We start from the raw sequence: 18409 nt of genomic DNA, 5'->3' as shown, positions 1-18409 counted from the left end.
TTTTAAAATGGTGAAATGTTAAATAAAAGGTTTTCACAGTGCTATCAGCCTCATCAAAAAGTAGCAATTGATGAATCAATGGTGAAATTTAAAGGCAGAAGCTGAATAAAGCAATACATGAGGGACAATCCTGTGAAAAGAGGCTATAAAATATGGATGCTGTGTGATAAATCTGCATATAATTTGAAGTTCCAAGTTTGTACTGGAAGATCAGCTACAGAGAAGTCTGAACTGGTACTGGGTGCACGGGTAGTAACAGATTTATGTGAAGATCTTCATGGCAAGAGTCATATTGTTTTCATGGATAATTTTTGTCCTACTAAAAGTCCAGAAAACATTTGCAGTTGGAACTGTGAACCCTACACGTAAATTCCTCCCAAAACTGAAGGAAGATAAAAATATGAAACGAGGGGGCTTTGACAACAAAGTCAGCAATCATGGTGTAGCATTTTACAAGTGGATGGAGCTGTGAATTTGATCTCTACTATGCATGATCCTAGTGACACCAAAAGTGTAAATCGTAAGAAAATAGATGGATCAGCTACTGTAGTGGCATGTGCCCGTGTATTGAGTGACTGTAACAGGAGCATGAATTTTGTCGACAATTTTGATCGTCTAAAAGGAGACTATGGTTGTGAGCGCAAAAGTAAACAATGGTGGCATAGGCTTTTTTCCACTTTATTGATATATGTGTAGTGAATGCGTTTATCATACAGAAAGAAATTGAAATGGAACAATTCACGAATAAAGACTTCCGAAGGAAAGGGTACGAGGGACTGCTTGCCAAGGCAATTGCCAATCGCAGTGGCCTAAGTCAAAAAGGGAAGAGCGTAACTCTCCTTAAACATAAACCACACGTGGATAAACAAATCAAAACTGGAAGGTAGTGCACATCAGCCAAAACAGGCCACATCAAGAAGATGTGCAGTATGCATCACACATGCTGTTCCTGTTAGAACAGTGTGGATGTGTTCTTCATGTAATGTGCCTCTTTGTCTACGAAAAGGCAAAACTTGCTTTCAAACATTTCATTCTCAATAATGATGTACTTTTGAGTTGTTTGTGTAAATAATCTCCTAAGAAAACTGTTCAAAATTTAACCTCTCAAAAATTCTCAGCAAATAAATAGGTGATGGTTAGCAGAGGTAACCACAATTTAATTGACTGTAACTAAAAAAGTAAGCAAAATATTGTAAAACTGTAATTAAATAAATTGTTTTGTTTGTTAAGAAGTTTTATATTTTTGACAAATCACGTGTTTTCATTTTTAAAAAAATTCTTGCCCTTCAAAGGGTAAAAAAATGTGTGGTTAACATTGATAACCACTGCCCCTGAAAGAATTAAGCGACCCACTGAGATGGAAGTCCAAAGCTGCAAAGTCTGGACTGTAGGGTGAGCACCTCTATGAATATCCGAGAGTCTCGATCTTTGCTGACGCGCCTCCAATGCTGACCGGCAGCTGTGGTGCCAATTGTCAAGTTGTGATGTGCCGGTCGGTACGAACAGTGGTATCCGCTCGATTCAGCATGCCTGGAGCAGTGGCTGTGACAGGACGTCCCAAACGTGGCTGATCATGGAGCTCTGTTTCTGCATTTCCTGGCGCTGTAACTTTCTTTAGTCATCACCTAACTGTACTCCTATCAACTGCAGCATCGCCATACACTGGACACAAACGTTTGTGGATGTTCACGACGGTACTTTTTCTGCACGCAAGAATTAGAATATCTGCACACCGCTTGTAGAGTGAGTCGTATGTAGACGCCATTTTGACACTGTACTACGGCTCTGCTATTTGCCAGTACGTTCGAAACTTCAATGGCGCACAGAGAAAAACATCAAATGTGAAGGACCAGCAAGCCCAGTGAACGTGGAAGACCAAGTTTCATTATGGCAACCAGTTTCTAAGTTCAGAGAGCAGCCAAGTCAACATGAGCAGCAGGTACACCATTCCGAGAGACGAAACAGCCACCGCAGCGTTGCTATTCCGAGTTGTGGACAGAACGTAGCACGATGAGAACTGCCTTGTAGACGTCGGTGGTGGCGTTAAATAAGGCTCCGTAGCTAATAGAGTCGGCGGCTGGGGTCGCTGTACACTCTTTGACATAAAACTTGACCGGCGGCCGGCCGCTTCAGAGGCTAAGTCCGCGCCGATCGCGACATGGGACAATAAAACTGGCCAACTCGCTAATTCTCTAAGTCCGCTCATCTGCACAATCTGGCAACACTGCAGACTGCGGCACTTCCTGGAGGAAAACTTGTCCCATGATGGAGAAACTATAGGCTGATTGCACCTGTGGTCTAGCGGTAGCGTGCGTTGTTTCTGTTCATAATGTCAGTGGATGGAGAGCAGCTGGCATAAAATATTTTTATAGCCTCTTCTGCCTGAATACTGAACACGTGAATGTAATAGTAGCGCAGATTCAATCTATTTCGCTTTCTGACACACCGATATCAAAATTTTGTCCAGTAACCATTTTGCGGCAGATTTCCTGCAGACTGTCCTCCTCTGGACGCCGTAATCGGCAAAGCTCCGGGATCCATTTGCTGGCTACTGGCAGCGGCCGTGGCGACAGCAGCGGCGCTGCACTCCCCCGTTCTTTATCGAAAGCGCCTGCTACCGCTCATCGCTTTTGATGATTTAAAACGCTTTATTATTAAATGTTGCTCCACAGAAAATTTCTACGATTTCCATTCACGCTCAAAAGCAACGGAGACAGACGCCCTGATTAGTAGGCGGGTATTATATTACATTAATCGGCAAGAGCTGAGTATGGCCCGAAATTAATTTTATAGACTGGGACGAAATTAAATCACCTCACTACATTCGATGAATTTATAAATGCTTCATACCTCGTTTCTTTTCCTTTCAAACTCAATTATTTGTGCAACTTTTGGTCAATGTTTGGATGTTTTCGTCAAGCCAGAGTGAGCGTCTGTGGTGTAAAGTGTATTACAGATCTTGTTTCATTTCTTATGGTAAGTCTATGCGATAAACTGTGTGAATACCTTACAATGCATGCTCTGTAGCAGTGCAGGAACACTGCACATTTGGAGTTCCATGTATGGGTTCATGAAGTATTTATTGTTGATCGGAAGTGATAGTTAAGGTCATCAGATTTAAACCAGAAAAATTTGTCGTTTTGAAGGTTTCAGAGAACGGAAAGGAATTGCTAACGCCGGTGTTAGAAAACGTCTACAGTTAAATGCTATTGCAAAAATTTAGAAGAAGGGAACTATATTAATGAAAATGTGCGCTTCATAAACAACCTTCTGACATGTTAGACCTATATGACGAACAAAGCTCAAATTTATATCGTTGAAAGTCGGTTTGAATCTTTTCAGGACCTATTTTACAGTGAACCACCTTGGAATTTGCAAAGCAGAAGTCCATGATATTAACTTAATTTACTAAGTCGAAATCGGACGAAGGTTCATGTTTAAAGGCATTCTTCAGATTTCGCATAAGAAATTTTTACTAGCAGTTTGCAACTCCATTAATTAAAATGGAAAGTAAAAGGTTGTAGTCAGCGGCTTCTACCGTGATTCGAACTGCTATGTCTTATAGTACAAGCACTGCAAAGCACAAGGGAACCTCTGAACTAACGACACACTGGCGGCCAGAGGCGGACTATAGTCACTGCGATGTTGCCTGAGCCTCAAAACGCAACCTTAAACACACAGAGGAGGTGGAGATTACTGTTTTAACGTCCCGTCGACAACGATGTCATTAGAGACGGAGCACAAGCTCGGATTAGGGAAGGATGGGGAAGGAAATCGGCCTTCCTAAGGAACCATCCCGGCATTTGCCTGAAGCGATTTAGGGAAATCATTGAAAACCTAAATCAGGATGGCCGGGTGCGGGATTGCACCGTCGTCCTCCCGAATGCACACACAAACAGGTGTTACTTATGTGAAGAACGCCGTTCTTGGAGTCCAGAAATTAAATATACTTTCTAATTGTGTCATCTTGCAGTGGATTATATCGTACGAGTCTTCGATGTGGGAAACGAATGTCAAGTGAATTTAGCGAGGTAACGCCGACCTACACCCGGAAGTAAATGCACTATCAGAGTGTTGACAAATACTTGCTACGATGCTGCCATTTCTCGGCTCTCTGACGAGGCAGCTCTTCAGCGAAATGCTTGCCGTGATTCTCCGATACGGTTCTTCAGAGTGGAGACGCGCGCGCACGTTTGGTTTTTATGCGGCGTTCTCCCCTGATGGTTTCTGACGTCGCCTTGTGGGCTATGGATACATATGAGACACTCAATTATCATTAATCCAGAATGATACAAGTTTCAGCTTCCGGCGTGGAAGAAGGCTGTTGACGCCGACATTATATCATTTCAACGTAGGGAAAGCAAAACGGATCATTCACTGTTTCTCATTCAACATAAAGCATGTGAGATAAATTTCCGTAACGTTCATAATCATCTAAAAATACAAACGAAGTAAAAATACACCGGAAGCTTATTCGAATTGAATATAATGTAAGATACCAAACGCTTTGCACCTCGATGTCGAATTTGTCCACTTGCAATCTTTTGCAGCATACACATAGAATGTCATGATTACCACGAGAATGAAGAAATATGTTGGTGAGGATGGAAGCAAGAAAGGACGCAGTCAACAAATATTCCATTCCTCATGGCATACATTTCATTTGACACGTAAGAAGAGGTAAAGCGGGAATTTACTTTCGTTAACACGAAAGACATGCCGCACATATTGATAACGAGGAAGTCTGCGTCTTCATACGTTTCCTTAGCAAATATCAACTTTAAATTGCATAAAGCAAACATTTTTAACAGACACGAATTTCTACCCAGCATCTATTGTCCCTGTTAACGAACGACGAGACATGTTAAATATTGCTTCTTCACAAGTAACTTACTTGAAATGCCGTGAGGTAAAGCTGTGTGTTGGACACGGATTCGAACCCGGAACCTAATCGGATTGCTATCGAAGCACAGTCAAATGTGACATATCGGAATTTTGCGGCAGTAGCTAGATGTTTTAACTGAAATGACGAGACGAAACATTAATTTTTTCCTTCCCAGGACTCCAACCCGGCACCTATCGCTGTTATATTCTAGAGAAAACGAACGTTAAATATGGGTTTGTTGCACCAGCAGTGACATGTGAGCATGTTTGAACTGAAATAATATGACGAAGAGTTCAGCGCTCACTGGGAATAGAGCCCCACACATATCGTTGTTGACTACACACAAAGAGAAGTCAGCTACCGAATTTTTCTCCACCAGCTGCTCAGAATAGCATCTTGAACTTACAGTCATCTCGCAAATAGTTCTGTGTCTCACTGGGAGTTAAAAACGTCAGATATCGTTAGTGTTGACAGCGAATGAAAATACATTAAAAATCAAAATTATTATCCACCAGCAGATAGGTGTTCTCATGATAGAGCTTGATAATACATAATTAAATCTTTAGTGCCGGGCCAGTATTCGATCCCATTCACGCGTAATATGTGAAGGTGTTGAGGAATCAGCAGTTTTGGACAAACAACAAATTGTAGCCGAGCTGTATTGCCACGAAGGGATCAAATTCCGCGTTAAGGGCGGTCTGAGTTGCATTCCCAGTTCAGAACCAATTTTATCGACATACAGAAGCTCAAATAAAAGATGGAATAAGTGTCCTGTGACCATACATAGCGTTTGTGTCGTCACTTGAAATAAATAACTAGTATAAGAAAGGTTACTGGTGATAGAGTTTCTACATGTCGCCACTCCAGACTTTATTGTGGTTCAACCTACCGTCTACTTGGTAAAGAAGGAATATCATCTTTAATGTGAATTTTCAGACCACGCAGCCATTATATCTCCTTCACTTGGTGTAGCCAGGAGAGAATGGAATCTGTCTCTCCCTATCTAAAATCATTGACAGAAGTGGGAATCGAACCCAGACCATAGGTATAACAACCTACCATCCGTCCAACAGACCACGAAATCCCCTTCTCTGCGAGTCATTTTTCTATCGTAACGCAGTTGCGCCACACTGGATGAGAACTCTGACACACAGGCTCCCTGTAGTAATTTGCAGCATGTTCAGTAAATTCATTTACCTGGTTGACCGAATCACCATGAACTAGCTGCCTCGGCTACCCAGTGCATACATTCGACTATTTTGTAATCACAGAAATAAAATCACGTAACTGCCACCTACACACAACTGTCAACAGTGTAGGATGCAGAAGTTTAAATAGGAAGTGTTCCTTTCCACTTGAGCTATTCTATTGCGCTATTTGTTACTAGAAAACGTCGCTCAGTCCAAAAGAAAAGCTGTAACTGTTTGTCTCTCAGAAGTCAAGACCTGGCCATATGCATAATCTCACAGTGCTGTGGAATCAAAAAGTTCTGGAGGAATAGTTGCCGAGCTCTGGAGCTGTTGTAGCTACGTGTCAGCTTGTAGCATAGATAAGATGTCGCGAGTTCGAATACATTCAGTGCCACATTTAATAAAACGCAATTCTGCTCTCTGCTGAAGTTATCAATCTAATGGAACTTTGAACTTAATTCCCTTCACTTCTCAACCCAAAGTAGTCGCATGTGGAAAAAGGACTAACTACTGTGACATTTTGTTCTGTTCAGGTTTAATAGACAGCAGGCAGCAGATGCATCTCGAAGATGTGTAGGGAGAGCGCATCGTGCCATAATATGTCAGAAAAGTATTTTCTACATTAGCTGTCGTGTGGTAGTGATATTTTATTCTTCTTCAAACTTTGACAGCTTTAACTCAGAACAAGTTTTCTACATGCATGTAATCAATAAACTGCATGTGCATTGTCAGACTGTCGTAGGTAACATCAGAGAATTCGCATATATCGTTGATGATTAATTTCTCTCTCATGTTTACTATTGTTTTAACAACACTAAAGGAAACCTTACGAAAATTGTGCACCGTATTATAAGAAATGAAATAAAACTAACCATGATAACCTTACGACGAAAGTATCTGTACACAAGCATGCCTCTATCGACACGAATTAGTAAAATACTACTCACTTAGATTTTGATTGGGTCTGTGTTTAATTGGTATGCTGTGTCATACTCAAGAGGTATGCAAATGTGGCATTTCATAAATATAGTTACGTATTCCTAGAAACCCAAAATTCGCTTGTCAGCAGCGGAAAGAGGCGTTACCTGTTGTGCAGCATTGTAAGTTTTTCAACATTGCACTATGAGCTGAAAGCGTTTTCTTGCGATTTCCTTATTGATGTTTGATCTGACTGCTTGTAGCTCTTTCACAGAAGGGATAAAAACGTTACAGTCAGTGAGACTGGAACTGCGAACCGTAACAGACGCTGTTTCACAGGTCAGCACGTTACCACAGAGCTGGCGAGGAGGTATGGCTCTCAGCTTCCTATTTCGAGGGCAATAGTAACTAGAACTCGTAAACCGCTATTTAAAGGTCGAGATTAGTTGCGATTTCCACCTGCAACGACTTTCCTGGGCTGAAAACCGTAAATTTTCAATCTTTTGTTACCCTTCAAGCGATAATAACTCAGATTATTCAATGGAAATGACAGGTAAAATCAAGTGAACTTTGAGGCTTAATTCCGTGCACACCAGGAAGTAACTCGTCGATCACAGAGTTGCCAAACATACGTTGCCTTGTTGCCAAATCTCAGTTACACTACCAGCAGGAAGAAGACGAACCGATGTGATCCCACAGCGGTCTGGGAAGTGACCATAGCTGGTGTCTCCAAGTCGCGGCTGCTACGGCCTGGAATACGTAATGCGTCTGATTCGCTTTCTGTAACTAGGTTTAGGGCCTGGAGCGTAGTTACTAATAATACTCAGAACTGACTGCAAACTGAGCATCATAAATCAGTAACTCTCATTGTTGTTTTTATATTTCTTTCGTAAGTGTACTCAAAACTGAGAAAGTCATTCACAGGCGTTTTCGTGCCTCGCCGATAGTCGAGCACAACAAACAAATAATAAAAAAAAGAATGTGTGTGTGTGTGTGTTTGTGTGTGCGTGTGTGTGTGTGTGGGAGAGAGAGAGAGAGAGAGAGAGAGAGAGAGAGAGAGAGAGAGAGAGAGAGAGGGAGGGAAATAAAAAGCAATGAGAGAGAGTGTAAAAAATTGTTGTAAAGAAATTGAATCATGCTATTTAAAGAACTTTTTCATTAAAATGACACGTTCCACATCATTACGAAATGTCGTATTCATGATCTATTGAACAAGAGGTAATCTAATGTAATCTAATCTAATCTAATCACATCATATTGATGATTAGCCATGAAGAGTCATGAATTACCGAAAGTTTTGCCAATACCAGTAACCAAATCTAAACTTGAAAATAAAAGACGACAATTTTTGTAATAAACCGTGACTCCTATCAAGACCCTTTCGTCCCTGTTATCTAACCACGAAAGATGTCTGGTATACCTCCATTCTGAAGTAACAAAGTGTGCATGCATTTAAAGATGAAGTGCATGATGTGAAGTTCTGTGACGGAGATACGAACCCAACACGTAATCCGATTGTTAACTAAGAAAAATCAAATGTTACGTATCGGCTTTTCTTACGAGCCGCTAGGTGTCTGAATCTAAAATAAGGATACAAACTTTTGTGCCTAAGCGACAATCGAACTGCACACCTATCGTGCATCCACGAATATAGCGTAAGTATCAGTTGCTTACTCATGAACAGTAAGATGTGTGCGTGTTTGACCAGAAATAACGACACCTGTTGCGATTGTTGGCAACACATGAACAGACATTGAAATTGCGCGTTAATTTTCACTAGCAGGTCGGTGTGCACTTGATAAAGCTAGAAATGAAATTATGAATATTTTTGTACTGGATCAGGTTTCAGACCCACATACTTACCTTTGGAGACCTAGAGAAGATTGCAGTCTTGGGAAAAGGAACGAAATGACTGAACTATACTGTTCCGAGAGATTCAGATCCTCGAAAGAGGAGATACGAATTCGAATCACAGTCCAGCACCAAATTTTTAAACGTCTCTAGTTCAATCAAGTACAAGTAAAATAAGAGCCCTGTCCCTTTAAATGGCTATCGGTTCATTAAATTAAATAAAATTTGCTAATGTAAGTAAGCTTACTGGCGACTGTATTTCTGTTTACCATGATTTCCGCTGTGTCATTTCCCAACGTAAACCGGCTCTGCCCAGTCGGTAATGAAGGAACGTGATGTTTAATGCGGATTCTGGATTATAACGTCTTTCTCTTGAGGTTACCAGAGGTAAAATAAATATGTTTGTGCCTCTTAAAAGTAAATGCCTGAACCCACTCATTGCACCTGTGATAGCTCGTTCCACCAGACCATTGTGGTCACATTACCCAGCCCCAGGAGTGTGCTGTAACGGATGATGTGCTTAGCTTACAAAATTAGTCACGGTGGAAAAAATGCGAGTCTATTAAATGGTCAAGTAGAAGCAAGCCTCTGACACAGAGATTATGCTATTCTCAAGTCAGCAGGATGTAAAGACTCTTCTAGGCATCATAGGCAGGATGTGAAGCCATTTTGATTTTTCACAAATTCAGCAAATTTCTTAGTTCGCGAAAATCCACTGTGAAGTGTGAAGTTGCCGGATAATTCGATTATTACTGTTGTTATTAATATCATTTTAATTATACCGCTGCTGGAACTCAAGTGCTTGAACATCATTTAATGCCTTTTGGTCACTATAGAAGTAGTTTCCCATGAACAGTTTCTTTCCCTGTCTACGGAATCCTTTTCATGTTAATATCAAACACCAGCAATTAGTCGTAGATTACATTGAAACTAAAGTAATTGACGAAGACGTTACGTGGTAACAAAATCGCACTGCCTTTCTTCATTTACTTTCGCCTAGAAATGGCTATCGAGTACTGACAAACCAAAAGGCAAGTGATCTTACTGCCTTCCGATATACGTTGCTGTTAGTTCTTCCACATGATGTGGTCGACATGACCTGTTTCAAGTAGTGTATGACAGACAGTGTTTTAGAAAATCTATTGTTTCCCTTTGCAATAAACAGAAGTATTTTCATTCTAAGCTGTCCAAGTACAAAATTTTCGCAATATTAGTTCAAATTTAATATTCGCTTCTATAATGTAGGAAAGTATTTCGCAGTCGCAAACTCGCATCCGAAACGTTGACCTTACACTTAGTCGCTGACCATAAAGTCTAGCTCAGAGTGACACCAGTTTAAATAACCTAATGTAGCGAAGACTGTTTGCCAGTGCTCTTTCTCACCGGAAAATACGCAATTCACTCATTTGGCTCCATAACTACACTGTAACAGTAATTTCTGTGTGAAATTTGTCAGTAAGCTTTCGCCTTCCAACCGGCAAAATACGGAAGAGTACGGCCGGTAAACAATTCACAAACCACGATTTAGTGCCGATAAGACGATTTCTTTAAACATTGTCGAAGCTGAGGGAATTTAGTTTCTGCTTAAATTGTCTTAAGCAGCAACGTTCACAGATATGTCAAATAGGAAAAAGCTGAATATCCAGGTACGAAAGTTGTAAAACAAACTTCCCACAGTTTGTGTCAGGTTGATCTTTTCGTCTGATAACACTGCTTAAGTATTCTGTCTAAGAGGTATCACAAGTAGTATCCCTGTAGCTGTGGGAACCATTGGTTGAAAACCAATGGGTACAGGGCTGCTAAATTTTCAAAATTATTATCAACCTAAGTCTGAGTCCATCCACAAACTGAGGCGTATTTATAATATTGAAGCTAGACTGTGTATCCTTGTCTTTCTTGAGTGGTCATTGGAAGGCGTTTACACAGACGTATACAATACTATGAATACTTCGAACGGTATGGTTAACGTTGCTCTCTTAAAAAATACATTTTGTTTTAAATTCTTCTGGGTCTTAAGCGTACAATATGTGTTGTAGATACAGTCTCAGACCAAAAAATTGACCGCCGAGTCGTTCACGTAAGGTGGACAATACAGTCATGCTCCTCTCAGAATTCTATGTCTGGCAATATGCTCGATCTGGCAACATGTAGACTGCGGCACTTCCCAGAGGAAGTCTTGACTCCAGTCTTAGTACATTACTCTTGACTACGACCGTAGTCGTGAGGTAAAACGCGAGACCAGCTAATATGATATTGTAGATTCGCTTGTATTACACTCATAGCTTCAGCACCGAGAGGAAAGGGGCGATAAAAATTTTGTCGATATGTGCTTTCGGTCGCCAGACGTCATATTAGCTGGTCTCGCGTTTTACCTCAAGACTACGGTCGTGTTCCAGCAGCGGTATGAATAAAATGATATTAATAATAACAGTAATAATCGAATTATCCGGCAACTTCACACTTCACAGTGGATTTTCTAGAACTACGAAATTTGCTGAATTTGTGAAAAATCAAAATGGCTTCACATCCAGCCTATGATGCCTAGAAGAGTCTTTACATCCTGCTGACATGAGAATAGCATAATCTCTGCGTCAGAAGCTTGCTTCTACTTGACCATTTAATAGACTCGCATTTTTTCCACCGTGACTAATTTTGTAAGCTAAGCACATCATCCGTTACAGCACACTCCTGGGGCTGGGTAATGTGACCACAATGGTCTGGTGGAACGAGCTATCACAGGTGCAATGAGTGGGTTCAGGCATTTACTTTTAAGAGGCACAAACATATTTATTTTACCTCTGGTAACCTCAAGAGAAAGACGTTATAATCCAGAATCCGCATTAAACATCACGTTCCTTCATTACCGACTGGGCAGAGCCGGTTTACGTTGGGAAATGACACAGCGGAAATCATGGTAAACAGAAATACAGTCGCCAGTAAGCTTACTTACATTAGCAAATTTTATTTAATTTAATGAACCGATAGCCATTTAAAGGGACAGGGCTCTTATTTTACTTGTTCTTGATTGAACTAGAGACGTTTAAAAATTTGGTGCTGGACTGTGATTCGAATTCGTATCTCCTCTTTCGAGGATCTGAATCTCTCGGAACAGTATAGTTCAGTCATTTCGTTCCTTTTCCCAAGACTGCAATCTCCTCTAGGTCTCCAAAGGTAAGTATGTGGGTCTGAAACCTGATCCAGTACAAAAATATTCATAATTTCATTTCTAGCTTTATCAAGTGCACACCGACCTGCTAGTGAAAATTAACGCGCAATTTCAATGTCTGTTCATGTGTTGCCAACAATCGCAACAGGTGTCGTTATTTCTGGTCAAACACGCACACATCTTACTGTTCATGAGTAAGCAACTGATACTTACGCTATATTCGTGGATGCACGATAGGTGTGCAGTTCGATTGTCGCTTAGGCACAAAAGTTTGTATCCTTATTTTAGATTCAGACACCTAGCGGCTCGTAAGAAAAGCCGATACGTAACATTTGATTTTTCTTAGTTAACAATCGGATTACGTGTTGGGTTCGTATCTCCGTCACAGAACTTCACATCATGCACTTCATCTTTAAATGCATGCACACTTTGTTACTTCAGAATGGAGGTATATCAGACATCTTTCGTGGTTAGATAACAGGGACGAAAGGGTCTTGATAGGAGTCACGGTTTATTACAAAAATTGTCGTCTTTTATTTTCAAGTTTAGATTTGGTTACTGGTATTGGCAAAACTTTCGGTAATTCATGACTCTTCATGGCCAATCATCAATATGATGTGATTAGATTAGATTAGATTAGATTACATTAGATTACCTCTTGTTCAATAGATCATGAATACGACATTTCGTAATGATGTGGAACGTGTCATTTTAATGAAAAATTTCTTTAAATACCATGATTTTTATTTCCCCCCCCCCCCCCTCTCTCTCTCTCTCTCTCTCTCTCTCTCTCTCTCTCTCTCTCTCTCTCTCTCACACACACACACACACATTCTTTTTTTTTTTATTTGTTTGTTGTGCTCGACTATCGGCGAGGCACGAAAACGCCTGTGAATGACTATCTTAGTTTTGAGTACACTTACGAAAGAAATATAAAAACAACAATGAGAGTTACTGAGTTATGATGCTCAGTTTGCAGTCAGTTCTGAGTATTATTAGTAACTACGCTCCAGGCCCTAAACCTAGTTACAGAAAGCGAATCAGACGCATTACGTATTCCAGGCCGTAGCAGCCGCGACTTGGAGACACCAGCTATGGTCACTTCCCAGACCGCTGTAGGATCACATCGGTTCGTCTTCTTCCTGCTGGTACTGTAACTGAGATTTAGCAACAAGGCAACGTATGTTTGGCAGCTCTGTGATCGACGAGTTACTTCCTGGTGTGTACGGAATTAAGCCTCAAAGTTCACTTGATTTTACCTGTCATTTCCATTGAATAATCTGAGTTATTATCGCTTGAAGGGTAACAAATGATTGAAAATTTACGGTTTTCAGCCCAGGAAAGTCGTTGAAGGTGGAAATCGCAACTGATCTCGACCTTTAAATAGCGGTTTACGAGTTCTAGTTACTATTGCCCTCGAAATAGGAAGCTGAGAGCCATACCTCCTCGCCAGCTCTGTGGTAACGTGCTGACCTGTGAAACAGCGTCTGTTACGGTTCGCAGTTCCAGTCTCACTGACTGTAACGTTTTTATCCCTTCTGTGAAAGAGCTACAAGCAGTCAGATCAAACATCAATAAGGAAATCGCAAGAAAACGCTTTCAGCTCATAGTGCAATGTTGAAAAACTTACAATGCTGCACAACAGGTAACGCCTCTTTCCACTGCTGACAAGCGAATTTTGGGTTTCTAGGAATACATAACTATATTTATGAAATGCCACATTTGCATACCTCTTGAGTATGACACAGCATACCAATTAAACACAGACCCAATCAAAATCTAAGTGAGTAGTATTTTACTAATTCGTGTCGATAGAGGCATGCTTGTGTACAGATACTTTCGTCGTAAGGTTATCATGGTTAGTTTTATTTCATTTCTTATAATACAGTGCACAATTTTCGTAAGGTTTCCTTTAGTGTTGTTAAAACAATAGTAAACATGAGAGAGAAATTAATCATCAACGATATATGCGAATTCTCTGATGTTACCTACGACAGTCTGACAATGCACATGCAGTTTATTGATTACATGCATGTAGAAAACTTGTTCTGAGTTAAAGCTGTCAAAGTTTGAAGAAGAATAAAATATCACTACCACACGACAGCTAACGTAGAAAATACTTTTCTGACATATTATGGCACGATGCGCTCTCCCTACACATCTTCGAGATGCATCTGCTGCCTGCTGTCTATTAAACCTGAACAGAACAAAATGTCACAGTAGTTAGTCCTTTTTCCACATGCGACTACTTTGGGTTGAGAAGTGAAGGGAATTAAGTTCAAAGTTCCATTAGATTGATAACTTCAGCAGAGAGCAGAATTGCGTTTTATTAAATGTGGCACTGAATGTATTCGAACTCGCGACATCTTATCTATGCTACAAGCTGACACGTAGCTACAACAGCTCCAGAGCTCGGCAACTATTCCTCCAGAACTTTTTGATTCCACAGCACTGTGAGATTATGCATATGGCCAGGTCTTGACTTCTGAGAGACAAACAGTTACAGCTTTTCTTTTGGACTGAGCGACGTTTTCTAGTAACAAATAGCGCAATAGAATAGCTCAAGTGGAAAGGAACACTTCCTATTTAAACTTCTGCATCCTACACTGTTGGCAGTTGTGTGTAGGTGGCAGTTACGTGATTTTATTTCTGTGATTACAAAATAGTCGAACGTATGCACTGGGTAGCCGAGGCAGCTAGTTCATGGTGATTCCGTCAACCAGGTAAATGAATTTACTGAACATGCTGCAAATTACTACATGGAGCCTGTGTGTCAGAATTCTCATCCAGTGTGGCGCAACTGCGTTACGATAGAAAAATGACTCGCAGAGAAGGGGATTTCGTGGTCTGTTGGATGGATGGTAGGTTGTTATACCTATGGTCTGGGTTCGATTCCCACTTCTGTCAATGATTTTAGATAGGGAGAGACAGATTCCATTCTCTCCTGGCTACACCAAGTGAAGGAGATATAATGGCTGCGTGGTCTGAAAATTCACATTAAAGATGATATTCCTTCTTTACCAAGTAGACGGTAGGTTGAACCACAATAAAGTCTGGAGTGGCGACATGTAGAAACTCTATCACCAGTAACCTTTCTTATACTAGTTATTTATTTCAAGTGACGACACAAACGCTATGTATGGTCACAGGACACTTATTCCATCTTTTATTTGAGCTTCTGTATGTCGATAAAATTGGTTCTGAACTGGGAATGCAACTCAGACCGCCCTTAACGCGGAATTTGATCCCTTCGTGGCAATACAGCTCGGCTACAATTTGTTGTTTGTCCAAAACTGCTGATTCCTCAACACCTTCACATATTACGTGTGAATGGGATCGAATCCTGGCCGGCACTAAAGATTTAATTATGTATTATCAAGCTCTATCATGAGAACACCTATCTGCTGGTGGATAATAATTTTGATTTTTAATGTATTTTCATTCGCTGTCAACACTAACGATATCTGACGTTTTTAACTCCCAGTGAGACACAGAACTATTTGCGAGATGACTGTAAGTTCAAGATGCTATTCTGAGCAGCTGGTGGAGAAAAATTCGGTAGCTGACTTCTCTTTGTGTGTAGTCAACAACGATATGTGTGGGGCTCTATTCCCAGTGATCGCTGAACTCTTCGTCATATTATTTCAATTCAAACATGCTCACATGTCACTGCTGGTGCAACAAACCTATATTTAACGTTCGTTTTCTCTAGAATATAACAGCGATAGGTGCCGGGTTGGAGTCCTGGGAAGGAAAAAATTAATGTTTCGTCTCGTCATTTCAGTTAAAACATCTAGCTACTGCCGCAAAATTCCGATATGTCACATTTGACTGTGCTTCGATAGCAATCCGATTAGGTTCCGGGTTCGAATCCGTGTCCAACACACAGCTTTACCTCACGGCATTTCAAGTAAGTTACTTGTGAAGAAGCAATATTTAACATGTCTCGTCGTTCGTTAACAGGGACAATAGATGCTGGGTAGAAATTCGTGTCTGTTAAAAATGTTTGCGTTATGCAATTTAAAGTTGATATTTGCTAACTGATACTGTCTAAAATCGAGGTATATCACTCTCTGTATGCTTAATCAGGAATGACTGTTAGTGTCCGTCAGTCACGAAATCTTTGCTTAGTCTGCATGAGCTGGGTTTGAATCCAAATGCAGAACAAGACGGTTCGTCGTGTCATTTAATGTTAATACATATTCTCAACTAGCTGCTTGTGAATAACTTAAATTTTTAATGTCATTTTGTGTTAAATAGTTCAAATGGTTCAAATGGCTCTGAGCACTATGGGACTTAACTTCTAAGGTCATCAGTCCCCTAGAACTTAGAACTACTTAAACCTAACTAACCTAAGGACATCACACAACACCCAGCCATCACGAGGCAGAGAAAATCCCTGACCCCGCCGGGAATCGAACCCGGGAACCCGGGCGCGGGTAGCGAGAACGCTACCGCACGACCACGAGCTGCGGGCACATCAATAATAACCTCGTGTATTGCTTCAGTGACTGTTACCGTCTTGTTTGACACCGAGATGATGAGGAATACTACTGTCGCAAATCCTGAGGGGTTTTCGAAACACATACGATACGGAGGGCTAAGAATAGTCTCTCAGTTTTGACCTTTAGAATAGTAGTTGCCGCGCGGTGTGGCCGCGCGGTCGAGTGCGACGTGTCACAGATTTCACGGCCGCTTCTGCCGGAGGTTCGGGTCCTCCCCCGGGCATGAATGTGTGTGTTGTCCTTCGAATAAGTTAAAGTTAGTGTAAGTAGTTTCTACGTCTAGGGACTGTTGACCCTAGCAGTTTGGTCCTTTAGTCATTAGAACTTAAAAAAGAGCACTAGCGGAAGGAATTGATAAGATCAAGCTTCTGCAGAACAACTGGAACTAATGAAAAAAAAAGCAGCTATGGTTACACAATTTGAGCACTTTACTGCAGCAGTGCCTTGTTCGCACAGTAGTAAATACTGCCCTTACCATAATCGTAGCTGACGTATACAGCTCCCAACGTGAAACATGAAGAGTACGACCACCTTTCGCATGAAGCGACCATTTTGAACTGAAATACGTTTCCTAACTCAAAACCACTCCTTCTGTGATAATTATTGACAATATTTGATCGAGATGACAAGAAAATATTAAATGGATGTAGCAGATACAATGTAGCCCCACAACCGCAAATCATTCTCATACTAACACAGTTGCCAACAAAGGTGTACGACGTTGTGAGTCCTTGACTACGTTAGTGGCAAGAAGATTCCGTTTCCTTAGCAGGAATTCTTCACGAACGGATGCGGATGCATTGCAGTCCGAATGACAGGTATGGCGGTATGCCTACATGTCTAAAAAGAGCAGAAAACCTAATTGTTAACCCTTTGATTAATATTCCCACGTCTGTGACTCGTATCATGGTTAAAGCCCATGTATTACCACTGTTCGTGCTTACCTACATCATCAAATAACAGCAGAAACGGAGAGAAATACTTTCGGAGTATACGCCTTGATATTTGAATTCATTTTTGGATGTAGCAGATTTTATTTTTCAATAAAGCTATTGTTTCTATTTCCAGACAACATTTCATATCCTTCTTACTTCTGCGCAGCAGTTATTTTGCTGCCCACATGGGAAACCACGCCTACGACTACCACCGTCTCATTTCCTGACCTAATACATTCTGCATAGCCTTACGTAATTTTACTGCTGCTCATTACCCTTTTATTAAAGGCTATACATCAAGGAAAGAGAAATAACATCTACATGCAATGTTTACCGTGATGCAATCAAAAAATTGTGCTTATAAAAGTGCTCAGAACCGCTGAACGAGCCTTTCAATTTGCAGCACACTCCAGACCGAGTGAAACAAAATAATATTAAGAGGAGCAAGTTGACCATAGCGAGCGTCCGGAGGGTTTGATGTAGTGCCGTGAAGTTGGACCAGTTTCAATCGAATTTAGTTCCTGATAGAACAAAATGTGATCTTGATACAAAAGCATCAGTGTACTCATATGGGAGCTCCTTCCGACGTGTAATTGATAGAATACCTGGTCACGTTAGGTAACGTTTCGCTTGCGACCATCACTGATTTTAATTTCAGCCCATTCCTTGATGACGCACATTTTTTCATTGTTTCCGGCCTCAGATAATTCCCAAAGCGTTATATCGTGTGTTAGTCACACCGTAAGTTAGACACCCATAAAGCTCTGGCTTGCTTTAGAGCATCAAATTGAGCAGCGATTCGAAAATACAAAAGACCACTTCTGAAGAAGGGCCTGCTGGCAGCAGCACTGTGGGCAGTATCAATGCCCATGTTTTACGTCACAAGATACAGAAGTGATTTATATATATTTCGAAAAATTCATTTACTGAATGCTTTCGAGTCTGGTAGCGTATGGGAA

The 18409-nt window shown here is 40.9% G+C and overlaps 1 protein-coding gene across 1 annotated transcript in view; it reads right to left on the bottom strand.

The window, feature by feature from the left end:
• LOC124797883 overlaps positions 1-18409 on the bottom strand; it is a 124999-nt gene that overhangs the window by 91023 nt on the left and 15567 nt on the right. The gene's annotated exons all lie outside the window — the stretch shown is intronic.

Source organism: Schistocerca piceifrons, chromosome 5, assembly GCF_021461385.2.
Source record: "Schistocerca piceifrons isolate TAMUIC-IGC-003096 chromosome 5, iqSchPice1.1, whole genome shotgun sequence".
Classification (NCBI taxonomy): Eukaryota; Metazoa; Arthropoda; class Insecta; order Orthoptera; family Acrididae; genus Schistocerca; species Schistocerca piceifrons.
This window is presented reverse-complemented; position numbering and strand designations above follow the sequence as displayed.